Source organism: Schistocerca piceifrons, chromosome 6, assembly GCF_021461385.2.
Source record: "Schistocerca piceifrons isolate TAMUIC-IGC-003096 chromosome 6, iqSchPice1.1, whole genome shotgun sequence".
NCBI lineage: Eukaryota > Metazoa > Arthropoda > Insecta > Orthoptera > Acrididae > Schistocerca > Schistocerca piceifrons.
The window spans coordinates 77275392-77292306 of NC_060143.1; the positions used below are offsets into that span (position 1 = coordinate 77275392).

The 16915-nt window shown below is 46.1% G+C and overlaps 1 long non-coding RNA gene across 1 annotated transcript in view; it reads right to left on the bottom strand.

The window, feature by feature from the left end:
• Positions 1–538: 538 nt before the first annotated feature.
• LOC124802983 overlaps positions 539–16915 on the bottom strand; it is a 104260-nt gene continuing 87883 nt past the window's right edge. Inside the window, exon 3 of the long non-coding RNA XR_007017176.1 lies at positions 539–635. This is a non-coding gene — a long non-coding RNA (uncharacterized LOC124802983). The remainder of the gene's footprint in view (positions 636–16915) is intronic.

Here is a 16915-nt window from a genome sequence, read left to right on the forward strand (position 1 = left end):
TGCCAGAAATGTGAATTATTAAATTTTTTATTCTTTTTTATGAAAAGCTATAACTGAAGTTCTAATCACGCAATTAATCTGAAAATTTTACTGTAGTGTCCTGAGAAGATTATAACACCACTGAACTACAGTTATTAATTTATGGTACAAACTGTATCATTAACAGAGTTTTTAACTTTGCACATACAAAATTTACCATTTTTCTATATACAGTCATCTAAAAATCAGAATGTAATAGCAGGATCTCGTATTTTTTTCGTTACAGGGAGACAGAAACACGTTGCGAACAGTTCCTGAAAATTTCATAGCATTAGCCCATATACTTTTTGAGAAAAGGCTTCTAATAACGTAAAAAATGTGAAACAGAGAAAATTAGGTTCAAAGATTTTCTTTTCGTACTTCTACATGTAATAAGCTTACCTCAATTTTAAAATCCTCCATACTGATACTCCTCATGTTCCAGGTTTCTCTTCTCTCCTCTTCGAATCTGTCTGGCCTGTATTTGCAGGTAAGACACTGATCTGTTAGCTCTCTTGACCCTGCTCTCGTCGATGGTGTAAAATGCTTTTGTTGTAAACACACCAGGATCTAAACCAACTCTCTTCAGCATTTCAATTCGGCCATTATTTCGGTTACTGTAACATAAAACTGCATCACAGACACCTATTTTGAGTAATTCAAGTCCACAGAAAGTACTTCACCTTCCAAATCAAATTACTGAGGCTTTCATTTGCATTTTGCGTTCTTTCCGTGAAGACACTTCCCCAATAAATCAGGGTTTGCAAGAAACCTGAATGTGGACTTAATTGCATTCATAACAAATTCTGGTAATGAATGTTTATGTGAATATGTCTCATTTCAGTTGTTGAACTTACATCAATTGTCTTTCGGACAGAGATTGTGCATTGGTGTTTGGGCAGTGGATAGTTTGTGGAAAAAAACTGCCCACACAGCACGCCTCATTCCCTCTATATTATGTGTATTTTTCCTGATAGCTCTCCCATAAAATAACTGAAGAGAATCAGTTTCTTTACGAGTAAGCCTGCCTTTTCCTCCTAGTGGTTTTCCTTCCTCAAGTACTTCACCTTCCTTCTTTTTCAGCAAGCGACAAAGCCTACCACCAAGCCTCTTTAGGACGTGACCAACACATTCCAACTTTTCTATTGCTGTATTGTACGGATTTTTATCTGTTCCAGCTTTGAACGAAGAGGAGTACCCATCATAAAGGTATTTAGTATAACACCATGCTGGTCCCCAGATCTGGAGAACATCCTCACAGCTGCAGCAGTCTCCATGCCCCCACTTGAGCTACTATAATTTTTAGAGCATACTACTGCATGCTTTTCTTGCCACAGTTTCTCACTGTCTTCATTGTTGGACATTTTCCTTCTTGTCCACTGGTGGTAGTATTTAGACATAATTTCTGCATCCAAAACTTTACCAAAAGTTGCAACTCCATACTGAGATGTGGGACCCATTTTCATCCGGGTCCTATCTACAGACACACCCAGGTCAGTAACATTTGTATAAGATTCACTGTCATGAATATCTACCCAAGGATCAATTTCTTTTTGGTTTATTTCCATCAGTTTCTGCACTGCTTTCTTCACAGAAACTTTGGCAGTATAGCACACAGCATCAGCCATTTCTTTATTTATTTTTTCCAACCTTGCACAAGGTGGAGGCATGTTCAGAAAACCACACAATAAATTACCTCCTTCCCTGGCCTGTCAAAGGCATCTCAGAGCATATGCTAACGTAAAATTGATTTCATAGGTACCAGTGTCAGTTTTTTGGAGGAGGAAAATGAAAATTCATAGCTACACGAATTACAAATTTATTTAAAAACACAAGCTATTCCCACTCTTCTTTCTTCAAAAACAATCATGCATTCCGTATTTTTACAGCAAACACATGATCATGAAAACTTTGCAGCATGGCAGAGAAGCTCTAAATCAATAAGTCTGAATGCAGTGGAATCCATATCAACCATCATTCACGCACCTGTACAATTCTCCTGTCCCAAGTTTCGATGCTGAAGCTTAGAGCTTACGTTCTTCATTTCGAGCTGCTTCCTCTTTTTTCTCGGTAAACCGATTTCCATGAAACCTCCGTTTCCTAAACACAGTTTTTCCACCACCCATTATACATAAGTCTTGACTTCCACGTAAAGGTTTACGAATTCAACCTTTCACCTACTAATCTGTGTTTGTATTGTCAAAACGTAAATAAACGACATGCAAGAAAGTTTATAGGCAAGGATCTAGATGTCAGTCAGAGATATAAATGTCAGCGAAAGATATCGAAAGAAAATAGCCTTCACACTGACTAAAATTCCGCTGAAGCAAGCAGTTTCCCAAATGTCGGGAAAGGTGGGAGTGGCCGCCAGTGCAGAGTTCATCAGTTTAACAATTTAAAGGCATTTCTAAAGCCGCTATCACGGTAAAATTCACGCACAATATAGATTAAACTGTGTAGATCAAGAAAATAATATTTTTGAAAAACCGGCTTTTTATACCAAAATGCATTACATCCCCCCTAAAACGGCGGAACAGACTAGATGAATGGTATTCAAGTATCCAGCAGAAGCCTTCCGCACTTGGCGAAGGGAATTACTTTGAAGGGAACAACTATGATGTGTAAAAAGATTAAAATTCATAGATACATCATTATCTTTTTTAACACACACCGTATTGAGATACGTTATTGCGGAATAAAGAAGCAACAGAAATTGTTCAATAGAAGTATGAAAACTGGACACGATAGCATAGCTGTACAGTTGAATACAGATCACGAAATGCAACTTCCTCCCATCAATAGAAAGATCATGATACACCAGTTGTCCAATGCTAACGGCTTTGCCGCAGTGTTAACATGGGCTACCTTCAGATCATCGACATTAAGTGTTGTCGGGCTTGGCTAGTACTTGATTGGGTGACCGTCCAGGTCAACCGAGCGTGTTGGCAAGTGGGGAGCACTCTGCCCTTGTGCGTGCCATTGAGACAATTGAGAAGCCACTTGATTAGGAAGTAGCGGCTCTGGTTTATTTTTTATTTAATCGCGTGGCTAGGGCCCCCCGTCGGGCAGACCGTTCGCCGGGTGCCGGTCTTTCAATTTGACGCCACTTCGGCGGCCTGCAGTCGATGAAAATGATAGGATGATGATGATGAGGACAGCACAACACCCAGTCCCTGGGCGGAGAAAATTCCCCGACCCAGCCGGGAATCGAACCCGGGCCCAGAGGACAGACACTCCGTCACGCTGACCATTCAGCTACCGGGGGCGGACAGCGGCTCTGATCACAAAAGCTGACAACGGTCGGAAGAGCGGCGTGCTGACCACATACCCTTCCATATCAGCATCTAATGACACCTATCGACTGAGGATGACACGGCGGTGGGCCGGTACCGCTGGGCCTTCCGAGGCCTGTTCGGACGGAGAGGAGAGAAGTGAAGAATTGTCCAAATGTCTGATTTATTTAATTCTGAAACGCGAGATGTTACGGGAAGCCAAGTTCTTAAAAGTACACTCTAAGGAAAAAAAAGACAACGCACCACGAAGGAATTATCTCAATGAGACGGAAGACGGTAGATGCGATGGACATGTACAGACAAACAAATGATTACACTTTCAGAAAAACTGGATGATTTATTCAACATAGAGCTTCACAAACTGAACAAGTCAATAACGCGATGTTCCACCTATGGCATTTATGCAAGCAGTTATTCGGCTTGGCATCGACTGATAGGATTGTTGGATATCCTCTTGAGGGATATCGTGCCAGGCTCTTTCCAATTGGCCCGTTAGATCGTCAGAATCCCGAAATGGATGGAATACCCAGCCCATAACGCTCCAAACATTCGCAGCTGGGAAGGGATCCAGCGACCTTGCTCGCCAAGGTATCGACATATCCCCTGTTTACTGTCCTTGCCAGCTGCGCGGTGAAATTGTGCTGTAGCGTCACACGTACATACACTACTGGCCATTAAAATTGCTACACCAAGAAGAAATGCAGATGATAAACAGGTTTTCATTGGACAAATATATTACACTAGAACTGATATGTGATTACATTTTCACGCAATTTGGGTGCATAGATCCTGAGATATCAGTACCCAGAACAACCACCTCTGCCCGTAATAACGGCCTTGATACGCCTGGGCATTGAGTCAAACAGAGCATGAATGGCGTGTACAGGTACAGCTGCCCATGCAGCTTCAAGACGATACCACAGTTCCTCAAGAGTAGTGACTGGTGTATTGTGAGGAGCCAGTTGCTCGGCCACCATTGACCAGACGTTTTCAATTGGTGAGAGACCTGGAGAATGTGCTGGTCAGGGCAGCAGTCGAACATTTTCTGTATCCAGAAAGGCCCGTACAGGACCTGCAACATGCGGTCGTGCATTATCCTGCTGAAATGTAGGGTTTCGCAGGGATCGAATGAAGGGTCGTAACACATCTGAAATGTAACGTCCACTCTTCAAAGTGCCGTCAATGCGAACAAGAGGTGACAAAGACGTGTAGCCAATGGCACCCCATACCATCACGCTGGGTTATACGCCAGCATGGCGATGACGATTACACGCTTCCAATATGCGTTCACCGCAATGTCGCCAAACACGGATGCGACCATCATGATGCTGTAAACAGAACCTGGATTCATCCGAAAAAATGACGTTTTGCCATTCGTGCACCCAGGTTCGTCGTTGAGTACACCATCGCAGGCGCTCCTCTCTGTTATGCAGCATCAAGGGTAACCGCAGCCAAGGTCTCCGAACTGATAGTCCATGCTGCTGCAAACGTCGTCGAACTGTTCGTGCAGATGGTTGTTGTCTTGCAAACGTCCCCATCTGTTGACTCAGGGATCGAGACGTGGCTACACGATCCGTTACAACCATGCGGATAAGATACCTGTCATCTCGACTGTTAGTGATACGAGGCCGTTGGGATTCAGCACGGTGTACCGTATTACCCTCCTGAACCCACCGATTCCATACTCTTCTAACAGTCATTGGATCTCGACCAACGCGAGCAGCAATGTCGCGATACGATAAACCGCAATCGCGATAGGCTACAATCCTACCTTTATCGAAGTCGGAAACGTGCTGGTACGCATTTCTCCTCCTTACACGAGGCATTACAACAACGTTTCACCAGGCAACACCGGTCAACTGCTGTTTGTGTATGAGAAATCGGTTGGAAACTTTCCTCATGTCAGCACGTTGTAGGTGTCGCCACCGGCGCCAACTTTGTGTGAATGATCTGAAAAGCTAATCGTTTGCATATCACAGCATCTTCTTCCTGTCGGTTAAATTTCGCGTGTGTAGCACTTCATCTTCGTGGTGTAGCAATTTTAATGGCCAGTAGTGTACATCGGCCGCAAAAGTTTACGATTTTGCATTTTCCGTCGATACCTGTGTGAATATCAATTTGTAAGCAATTCGCGTAACTCCTTTGTGGTGCGTTGTTTTAGAATGTATTATGATTTAGGTACAGTCAAACATAAGCTAGCAACAGAGATGCACTGTCAAACATATAAGACTTTCCATTATACGTACCACTGTTTGACGTTCGTAATTAGTGGCTCTTAGCAATCTCATAGATATCTGATTTTGCTTATTTTTGACTGTGCCTAATGGCATAATACTTCTAAGAACTTCATTATGGGATCATGTCTTCCCGAAACATCATGCGTTTTTAAATTAAATAAATCACACATTTTGAAAACTGTTGCGGAGAATCTCCGGTTGCACTACGGATTCACAATAGACAACTTGCTCCCCTTCTAGCAGCGGTCTACCGTAGGTAGCCAGAGCGACGGAAACAAGCGCAGGTCATTCCCGCTTTGAAGAAGAGCACAGTATACGCCTGTATTGGTGACATCAGTCTGCTTTTATAATTATGGACCATGTTTTAATGTTTGCTTATTATTGTTTTTTTCGGAGCACGAAGATCTCCTCTGTTGGAATCGACACGCAGCCCGCTCAGTTCGTCCACGTGGCCCAGAAGACAGCAGGAAGCAGCGCCCGAGTTAATGCCGCTTCCCTTCACTCCTTCGATACAGTTCCGAACTGTCGCCCAGCAAACAAGTTGCGAGCTTACGAGACATTTAAACCAGGTTTGTAAGCAGATTGAAGATTACTTATCTAAAACATCTCAGGAAGTCGTTGTTGTGGGAAGAAAACCTCAGTCCTGGAGGTTGGATGCGCCCAGAAGGGTTGCTAATGCCGTAAGTAAGCCTCAGGCAGTTTGTACCCCATTATCAACTTGTTTCTTCCTTTATTTAATTCCATTATTTCGTCAATGCAATGAAGTGTATCCCTCTGCCCTCTGGAACCTTCAACGTGAAAACGTATCGAATTTTATTAATACACTCTAAGACAAAAAAAAAATACGACGCACCACGAGGGAATTATCCCAATCGGACGAAAACCGGTAGATGTGATGTACAGGTATAGAAAAACAAATTATTGCAATTTCAGAAAATTTGATGATTTATTCAAGGCAAAGAGCTTCACAAATTGAGGAAGAAAGTAAAGTGTTGGTCGATCTCTGACTCTTATGCAGGCAGTTATTCGGGTTGGCATTAATTGACAGAATTGCTGGATGTCCTGAGAGATATCGTGCCAAATTCTGTGCGACTGGCGCATTAGATCGTAGAAATCCCAAGCTCGTTGGAGGGTCCCGTTAATAATGCTACAATTGTTCTCGACTGGGGAGAGATCTGGCCAAGGTAGGGATTGGCAAGCACGAAAATTACCAGAAGAACCTCTCGCTGTGTGCGGCAGGACATTATCTTACTGAAATGTGAGCCTAGGATGGCTTGCCATGAAGGGCAACAAAACGGAGCGTAGAATATCGTCGACTTATCGCTGTGCTGTAAAGGTGCCGCGGACGACAACGTAAGGTGTTGTCGGGCCGTATGGCAGGCGACAGTCAGGTTGGTATCCCACCGCTGTCCAGACACAGCTTTGCCCTGGAATCTCACTGACTGGAGTAGAATTGTCTTCAGTGATGAGTCTCGCTTCGAACTGAGCCCGGATGGCCACTGAAGACGTGTCTGGAGAGGTCCCGGACATCAGCACATCCAACAACTCTATCAATCAATGTCAAGCCGTATATCTGCTTGCGTTAGAGCCAGTGGTGAACCAAGGTGCCGTGGACTTGTTCATTTTGTGAAGTTCTTTCTCTTGAATGAATCACCCAATTTTTCGGAAATTGTAATAATTTGTTTGTGCATGTACCGTATTACATAAAATTTACAGCGAATATTCACACCAAGAAACCTTTTACCCAGTCATCCTTAAAACACAAATCAGGAATCTGAATTTGCCATTTGCTGCTCGTGCTAATAGTACTCTGCTGAAAACTGCAAAGTGCTGTTTCCTGCCATCGTTTATTTCCAACAGATGCTCTAAAACATTTGCCATCGTGGAAAAATCCATTGTCTCTTAGTCAATTAATACGTTCCAAACACAATCAATTTACAAAGATTAAAGGAAAGTCTGACTTGAAATCTCTAGACTGGACGGAACCCCTCATTGGCTGGGTACCAGGTATCATTCCTGGTATTCACAGCCGTGTAAAGGGCGAAGTGGTGGTGGTGGTGGTGGTGATGTGTTGGGGCTTATGGGCGCTCAACATCGAGGTCATCAGCGCCCTGACACACGTTAAAAGGAACGAATGTGGACAGACCTAAGAAAACTAAAGCACACACTCAAAGAAAGCAGGAAAAGAAGGAAAATGCTACATAAGAAAGTAAAACCTAAGGAAAGGGGAAACATAGCAACAAGAATGTCACAGGAAATTGTTATTGGCTGGCCACTTACATAAAATATGGGCGAGCTTGTCACACAGTGAGCAAATTAAAATCCTCTCCCTAAAATCTTTGTAAAAACATTTGACAGGGCACAGAACTTTAAAACTTTAACCACATTCGTCCGAGTGTTGCCTAAAAGAGATGGAAGTTCCGCTGGCAAGTCAGCCGCGACCCGCTGGTCAGAAAATAAAACACAATCCAATAAAACGTGGCGCACAGTGATCTGGACGCCACAAGCACCACACATTGGAGGGTCCTCTCGCCGGAGTAGGAAGCCGTGCGTCACAGGGCTGTGGCCTATCCGAAGCCGAGTGAGGAGAACCTCGTCCCGTCGATGGGGCTGAAAGGAACTACACCACACACGCGTTGTGGGCTTGACTATACGGAGCTTATTGTCAGTCACTTCCAGCCACTCATCCTCCCACCGACGCATGACCCGTGAGCTCAACAGCGACGTGAGTGCGTGCAAGGGGATAGCACACTGAGATACTTGTGGGGCGAGACACGCCTCCTTGGCTGCGAGATCTGCCCTTTCATTCCCAGCAATGCCGACATGCCCCGGAACCTAGCATAAAGCTACAACCTTCCCCAGTCGCTGTAGTCGGAGGAGGGCATCCTGGATAGTCTGGACAATTTTGTCTGCCGGATACAAACGTTGCAATGAGTGAAGGGAACTGAGTGAATCGGAACAGACAAGAAATTTAGGAGAGGAAGAATGTCTCATGTGCTCCAGTGCCCGCAAGATCGCAAACAATTCTGCATCAAAGACAGTAAAAGTCTGAGGCAGTCGGACCTTGAGGACACGATATGGAAAAACAACTGAGCAACCAACAGAATCCCCTTGTTTCGACCCATCCGTAAAAACAGTTACATAGTCGTGGTGCTCAGATAAGATGGCAGAAAATGCTGCATTAAAAACTGTGGGCCGGCCGCGGTGGTCTCGCGGTTAAGGCGCTCAGTCCGGAACCGCGCGACTGCTACGGTCGCAGGTTCGAATCCTGCTTCGGGCATGGATGTGTGTGATGTCCTTAGGTTAGTTAGGTTTAAGTAGTTCTAAGTTCTAGGGGACTGATGACCACAGATGTTAAGTCCCATAGTGCTCAGAGCCATTTGAACCATTTTTTTAAAAACTGTGGCAGGAGTGCAATCTCTCTTGTACTGCAACAAATCTGAAATCACTCCGGGCCTCTTCAGTAACCAGGGTGGCAGGCGGTTAAAACCTTGGATTTGGGGTTGTACAGACTCCACACCGAGGGACTCTAGTACACGGTGCACACGGATCCCAAACGGCAACGTAGCCCGGGGACGGCGGGAAAAAAGGCGGCCCAGAGGTGGATGGGCAACAAGACGTTGAGCAGGCGAGCTGGGAGCTGCAAGAAACTTACAAGCCTGGCGCACCAGCAGGAGCGAAGTGATGGGCACGGACAGAAAAGATACACTGATGAGCTAAAACATTATGAGCACTGCCCTCTGCGAGACTGAATGCCACCTGTAACGTTACGGACCATAAGGAAAGCATACAAGCAGAGCACAGACGAATGTTAAGCCATTCTAGTGATGACACGGGCTGGAAGGCGGGAGATCCACTGACATAAGTGAGTTTGACAGATGGCAGATTTTTATCGTCCTGTATCTAGGAACGAGCATCTCGGAAATGGTGAAGCTGGTCGATTCTTCGCGTGCTACTGTCATGAGCATCTATATAAAGTGGTTGAAGGACGGTGACACCATGAGTAGATGACGTGGTGTCGGACATCCATACCTCATCACAGAGTGTTGAGGACAGAGGTTGTTCGGTCTTCAAAGTAGGATAGGTGGCAACATGTGAGAGATTTGATAGCAGAGTACGGTTCTGATGCTGGCATTAAGTGTGAGCACACGATTCAGTGCATGGACTCGGCAGCAGATGACCCCAACTTGTTTCCATGTTGGCCCAATGACTTCGTCAATTACACTTGCAGAGGGGATGGGGTAGTCAAGACTGGACTGTGGATGAATGCAGACGTTTCATCTGGTCGGGTGAACACATTTTTTGTTAGTATAGTACGAGTATACTGTGAGGGAAATTTCCCAGGCTTCCATGAGAGCTATGGCAATAATCAAAGGAACCATGACATTTATGGACTACTTAAACATTATTGTGGGCCACATACATCACTTCAAGCTCGATGATGGTCATTGCATTTTCCAGCAGAATAATTGTACATCTCGCAGGGCCAGAATCGTGCTACTGTGGTTTGAGGAGCGTGATAGTGAACTCGGTCACCAAATTCGCAATATATGAGCTTGACGGAACATATCTGGGCTTCTAGTGGGCGCCGGCTCTGCACCCAGGAAAAGTTTACAGGAACGGCGTGGCCTGCACTGCGTAGACATGTGTTGGCACTTCCGGAAAGCTTTGAGTGACTTTTGGGATCCATGCCACGCAAAATCTCTGGTTAACTTTATTAACCATGTGGTCATAATACACTGCTGGAAAAAATTAGTACACCTGGAAAGATGACGTCGATTTTGATATGATGACGGCACATGCCACCTGGGGATGTAGACGTACTGATAATGGTCTCAACGCAAAATCTCTGGTTAACTTTATTAACCATGTGGTCATAATACACTGCTGGAAAAAATTAGTACACCTGGAAAAATGACGTCGATTTTGATATGATGACGGCACATGCCACCTGGGGATGTAGACGTACTGATAATGGTCTCAACGTCGTCCTCCAACAGACACCATAGTACCATAGCTATCAGAGCGCAATCTGTGTCTACCCGTTAATCTTTAACAGAAAATGCTCACAGCCAGAGGGCTCAGTGCAGTGCTGATTTTCGAAGCAAGCAGGCAAACATGCCGTGGAGATGCACTCGCGCTTGCTACAGCCAACTGATCGAGTTTGAAGGGAGTCATTACTGAGGTGGGATGGTCCTTTCGGAGAACTGACGCACAAATTGGGCGTGCTGCGTCAGCTGTGCAACGCTGTTGGTATCAGTGGTCACGCGAACGTTCTCACATGTGTAGACGAGGTTTTGAACGTCCACGCAGCAGAGATGCCCGCCAGGATCGTCATATAGTAAGGGCAGCAGTGGCACATTGTACAGCTACCACAGTACAGATAAAAGGGCCTGTGAGCCTTGATGTGTCAACACGAACTGTTGGGAACTGGTTATTAGCAGTGGCACCAGTGGCACGCGTACCCCCAGCCCAACCACCACTCACGCCACAGCATCTACACTGCTGGCCACCGTAAATGCAACACCAAGAAAGACAAGAGGTAGCACAACAAAATTTATTTTGTAGATAACATGTTGACCAAGTATCAAAAGATTACGTTTACAGACGTCTGTGACATGTGGTTCCTGCCAGAATCAGTAGCCAGAGTAGCCGCCATTGCTGGTGATCACCGCTGCCACACGTCTCGGCATTGAGTCAAAGAGACGTTGGATGTGTTCCTGGGGTACAGCAGCCCAAGCAGCTTCCACACGTTGCCAAAGATCATCTGGTGTGGCAGCTGGGCATGTAATCTGGGTCACTCGTTGAGCAACCATGGACCACATGTTTTCTATCGGCGAAAGATCCGGAGAGCGAGCCGGCCAGGGAAGCAATTCAATCTGGTTATTGACGAAGAACCTTCGGACAATGCGTGCCACGTGTGGTCGCGCATTATCCAGTTGAAATATGGCTGTGGCCGAGCCCTGAAGGTAAGGAAGGACAACTGGCTCCAGCACCTCGGATATGTAGCGCCGGCTATTTAAAGTACCGGCAATGCGTACTAGAGGCGTGCGAGAGTAATATCCAATACCGCCCCATACCATAATACCCGGTGAAAGACCAGTGTGGCGGTGCATAATGCAGCTGTCCAGCATCCTCTCTCCACGGTGTCTCCACACTCGAATCCGACCATCGTGGTGCTGCAGACAGAAGCGTGCCTCGTCAGTAAAGACAACGTCATTCCATTCTGCCGTCCACATCCGTCTGTCATCAAACCATTGGCGACGGAGACGTCTGTGGCTCTGCGTCAATGGTGGACGAAGCAATGGACGTCTTGCGGACAGACCACTCTGCTGTAAACGGCGTCGAATGGTACGCGCAGACACTGGATGATGCGTTACAGACGCAATGTGCTGTGCTATGGTTCGGGATGTCACTGAGCGATCCGTCACTGCCATGCGCACAATTTGCCTATCAGCACGTGCAGTGGTGCACCGAGGTGAATGCGATCGACCACGTCGGTCCGTCGTACCCTCCTGCATCCAACGGTCACATATCCGCATTACAGTTGTTTGGTTTCGTCCAACACGACTAGCGATTTCTCTGTATGATAATCCACAATCTCGGTAAGCCACTATCCTTCCTCTGTCGAACTCGGATACTTGATCAAAAGATGTTCGCTGTTGTCTACGAGGCATAACTGATCGTCTTGTGAAACAACCACAAGGTCAACACACGTGCCGAACGTACACTCGTCGAAATCGCCAAGCCTTAAATGGCGCTATGAGGTGGCGCCACAGGCCCGCGTGATGTGCGTCTGCGCTGAAATTCTAATCAGTTGCATATCTCATCGCTGCAAACCCATGGTGTAAATTTCACTTGATTCGGATGTTTCCTTCAGGGTGTTGCATTTACGGTGGCCAGCAGTGTATGTGCGCGGCTTGACTAGTGCCGCCAGAGAATCAATTAGAATGGCTCGCCGTGCTCTTCAACGATAAAAGCAGATTCTGCCTGCAAGCAAGTGACGGGCGTTTGATCATATGACGAAGACCTGGTGAGTCCTGCCTTATAGAGTGCATTCATCTAAGACGCTCTGACCCACCCCAGGCCTCACGGTCTGCGGTACGATAAGCTAAAAGTCTTGCTCACCTTTGCTGTTTCTGGAGAGAACGCTAACCAGCATTCCGTACGTGTACATCTAGATCTACATTTATACTCCGCAAGCCACCCAACGGTGTGTGGCGGAGGGCACTTTACGGGTCACTGTCATTACCTCCCTTTCCTGTTCTAGTCGCGTATGGTTCACGGAAAGAACGACTGCCGGAAAGCCTCCGTGCGCGCTCGAATCTCTCTAATTTTACATTCGTGATCTCCTCGGGAGGTATAAGTAGGGGGAAGCAATATATTCGATACCTCATCTAGAAACGCACCCTCTCGAAACCTGGACAGCAAGCTACACCGCGATGCAGAGCGCCTCTCTTGCAGAGTCTGCCACTTGAGTTTGCTAAACATCTCCGTAACACTATCACGGTTACCAAATAACCCTGTGACGAAACGCGCCGCTCTTCTTTGGATCTTCTCTTATCTCCTCCGTCAACCCGACCTGGTACGGATCCCACACTGATGAGCAATACTCAAGTATAGGTCGAACGAGTGTTTTGTAAGCCACCTCCTTTGTTGATGGACTACATTTTCTAAGGACTCTCCCAATGAATCTCAACCTGGTACCCGCCTTACCAACAAGTAATTTTATATGATCATTCCACTTCAAATCGTTCCGCATGCATTCTCCCAGATATTTTACAGAAGTAACTGCTACCAGTGTTTGTTCCGCTATCATATAATCATACAATAAAGGATCCTTCTTTCTATGTATCCGCAAAATACATTACATTTGTCTATGTTAAGGGTCAGTTGCCACTCCCTGCACCAAGTGCCTATCCGCTGCAGATCTTTCTGCATTTCGCTGCAATTTTCTGATGTTGTTAGACCCGTTCTTTTGGTGTTCTTGCAACAGAAAGGTGATGTATTGAAACTTCCTGGCAGATTAAAACTGTGTGCCCGACCGAGACTCGAACTCGGGATATTTGCCTTTCGCGGGCAAGTGCTCTACCATCTGAGCTACCGAAGCACGACTCACTCCCGGTCTCACAGCTTCACTTCTGCCAGTATCTCGTCTCCTACCTTCCAAACTTTACAGAAGCTCTCCTGCGAACCTTGCAGAACTAGCACTCCTGAAAGAAAGGATATGCGGAGACATGGCTTAGCCACAGCCTTGGGGATGTTTCCAGAATGAGATTTTCACTCTGCAGCGGAGTGTGCGCTGATATGAAACTTCCTGGCAGATTAAAACTAGGTAGGAGACGAGATATTGGCATAAGTGAAGCTGTGAGACCGGGCGTGAGTCGTGCTTCGGTAGCTCAGATGGTAGGGCACTTGCCCGCGAAAGGCAAAGGTCCCGAGTTCGACTCTCGGTCGGGCACACAGTTTTAATCTGCCAGGAAGTTTCATATCAGCGCACACTCCGCTGCAGAGTGAAAATCTCATTCAGGTGATGTATTGTTCCAACAGGATAATGGCCGCCCACGCACTGTCAGTGAAACTGACTGTGCTCTGCAAGAAGTGAGGCAAATTTTCTGGCCAGCACGATCTCTGGACTTGTCTCCAATTGTTCGCGTGTGGAATATGACGGGACGAGAAGTGACACGTCTGACTCGTCAGCCAACAACTCTTACAAAACTACGTGAACAGGTCGAGCAGGCGTGGGATAATATATTACAGGACAGTATTCGCCATCTGTACAATCGACAGGATGCCAGAGTCAGCGTCTGGATTGCCGCCCATTGAGGCTACACCGTACATACTGACATGGGTTTTTCAGCCTGGAACCATACCTGGTACTTTAAAATCGCATGTGCTATTGACCTGTAAACGCGATCATTCCGTGTACTCCATGTGCACTGTTGCAACAATAAATCTTGAGTAAATTGGTTGGTTGGTTGGTTGGTTGGTTTGGCGGGTGAGAGGGGAGGGGGTGGGAGGGTGAGGGCTGGGAACCAAACAATGAGTTCCTAGATAACAGAACGCAACATGTCATTCTCAATGGAAAGAAGTCTTGCGAAGTAAGAGTGGTTTCAGGTGTGCCACCGGGGAGTGTCGTAGGACCGTTGCTATTCACAATATCCATAAATGACCTTGTGGATGACATCGGAAGTTCACTGAGGCTTTTTGCGGATGATATTGTGGTGTATCGAGAGGTGGTAAGAATGGAAAATTGTACTGAAATGCAGGAGGATCTGCAGCGAATTGACACATGGTGCAGGGAATCTCAATGTAGATAAGTGTAATGTGCTGCGAATACATAGAAAGAAAGATCCCTTATCATTTAGCTACAATATAGCAGGTCAGCAACTGGAAGCAGTTAATTCCATAAATTATCTGGGAGTAGGCATTAGGAGTAATTTAAAATGGAATGATCATATAAAGTTGATCGTCGGTAAAGCAGATGCCAGACTGTGATTCACTGGAAGAATCCTAAGGAAATGCAATCCGAAAACAAAGGAAGTAGGTTACAGTACGCTTGTTCGGCCACTGCTTGAATACTGCCCAGCAGTGTGGGATCCGTACCAGATAGGGTTGATAGAACAGATAGAGAAGATCCAACGGAGAACAGCGCGCTTCGTTACAGGATCATTTAGTAATCGCGAAAGTGTTACGGAGATGATAAATAAACTCCAGTGGAAGACTCTGCAGGAGAGACGCTCAGTAGCTCGGTACGGGCTTTTGTTGAAGTTTCGAGAACATACCTTCACCGATGAGTCAAGCAGTATATTGCTTCAGGCATACCGACAATCCTTCTTTCCACGAACAATACGAGACTGGAACAGAAGGGAGAACCGATAGAGGTACTCAAGGTACCCTCCGCCACACACCGTCAGGTGGCTTGCGGAGTATATGTAGATGTAGATGTAGAATGAGGACATCGGTCCCATCAGATTAGGGAAGGATGGAGAAGGAAGTCGGCCACGCCCTGTCAAAGGAAATATTCCGGCATTTGCCTGAAGCGATTCAGAGAAATCACGGAAAACCTAAATCAGGATGGCCGGACGCGGGTTTGAACCGTCGTCCTCCCGAGTGCGAGCCCAGGACCACAGGACCACTTCGTTCGGTTTGAGTAAACTGGAAACCGCTAAGATTGTGTACCATTTCCTTTTTTTTTTTTTTTTTTGTGGCAGTTATTTTTGCTGATCACTGTACGTTACACGTTTTGTATGATGGGCAGCCAAGGCTGGTATTACACTATCAAATTTCTTTGTCCAATATCTTTGTCAAAGATATTTGATGGTGTAATAGGGAACTTTGTCAAATGTCGTCCAATATTTGATCAAATCTAGGGCCTCGCTGTAGATTTGATCAAAGAAGTCGCTTGTCTTCTGTTCACTGCAATGTGACATGTTACCACGTGGAGCGCTAGCATCGCTGCATTCTGTCGTCTGTAGTGTTTTTATAAACATTGCGGGTAAACACAATTGGTGTGTGCCAACAACTACAAAATTAATAGAGATGTATGAAGCCGATGAGGCGCTTTACAACGCGAGACACGCTGAATACAAAAGTAGATTACGAAGATTGGAGAGCTAACCTAACCTAACCTAACTGTCTCCAGTAGCAAGGAATCGGAGTGTTACAGTGAGCTTGTCTTCTGCAGATATAGCAGTACTTAAGTGAGTATTGTGCTTTGTGATATGAGGATACACTTCATTGAGCACAAACAGAAATGAATGCTCATCCATTCTTAAGTAATTGATGTACGGCTTGACGTCCTTCACTATAAGCTCACATAACAAGTTATGTTGAATGCTTTTATCGTGTCGTCGTAAAACCCACGGCTTCACCCAGATATGTTTCCTTCCTTCCCTCCCCCCCCCCCCCCCCCCCGCTTCTCTTCCGCATATGTGGTACATGCAACTGCTGCGGTTAATAACAAGTTGTTGTTGTCAGCCATCTTGAACTTTGACGAAAAATATGATGACAGTGTAATACCCCATCTAGCGCTACGTCAAAGATCTTTGTGAAATATATTTGACGGAATATTTGATCACATCTTTGATCAAATCTTTGACAAAGAAATTTGATAGTGTAATACCGGCCTAAGCGCTTTCCTACCTGTCTTCCGTCAGTAACTTAACGCCCTTTAGCCGATTGCACGCCTTTCTCGCGCTGTAGCGTGAGCAGGACGGGCAGGTTGGGGGAGGAGAGGGCGCCAGGTGGACTGCACCCACCCTCGCCCTCCCCCCAGCCACGGCGCCGGCCGACCGGCCCGCATTTTTGGAATACAGCACCGCGGTCGCCGCCAGGGACCGGAGCGACCGTAGGCCCAGGGCACGT